Source organism: Apis dorsata, unplaced genomic scaffold (assembly GCF_000469605.1).
Source record: "Apis dorsata unplaced genomic scaffold, Apis dorsata 1.3 scaffold_326, whole genome shotgun sequence".
In the NCBI taxonomy this organism is placed as follows: domain Eukaryota; kingdom Metazoa; phylum Arthropoda; class Insecta; order Hymenoptera; family Apidae; genus Apis; species Apis dorsata.
In genome coordinates this window covers 128,579-129,206 of record NW_006263594.1, presented here as the reverse complement: position 1 = coordinate 129,206, position 628 = coordinate 128,579, and positions in this window count along the sequence as shown.

Genomic DNA, 628 nt, shown 5'->3' with positions numbered 1-628 from the left:
CGATGGAAAAAAAAAAAAAAAAGTTGAGATATTTAGTAATGTGATAGTAGCGATATTATAGCTAGAATACAGGAGTATAGGAAATTTTTGTGGCAACGCTGATCCCAGATCCCCAAGTCCTAACTTCTAAGCAGCGTTACCGAGAGTGGAGGGGATAAAGTTGAATAGGTAGGAGGATAGCAAATTCTTCAACGTGGCAACGTTGCTTCCAAAAAACCTCGAGTCCTAAGTCTTAAGGAACTTGGTTCCGTGTCGATCAATGTGAAAAGTCATTGAACGAAGAAGTGGCGGTGTATTTATAAAAGAAGTTGCGCCTCTTCTTTTGGCTGATTTTAAATGTCTTCGATATCGATTAAGAAAATAAAATAATTTGCCAACTCCTTACGACTTGGGAAACTTGAAAATCTTCCCAAGACTTATCGTAAACCGGCTGTGAGAGATCTCTGTCGTCGGTTTTTTGGACATTTTGGTCCACGGATGGGTTCGATCTGTTCGCATCGGAAAACATAGTACCTCCGAACGAACGCGGCCTTTTTTTTGCTAATTTTCTCCCGATTAGAAGGATAAAACTTATTNNNNACGCGTACATACACACATGTGCTTATATATAACATATGTAACATGTGTA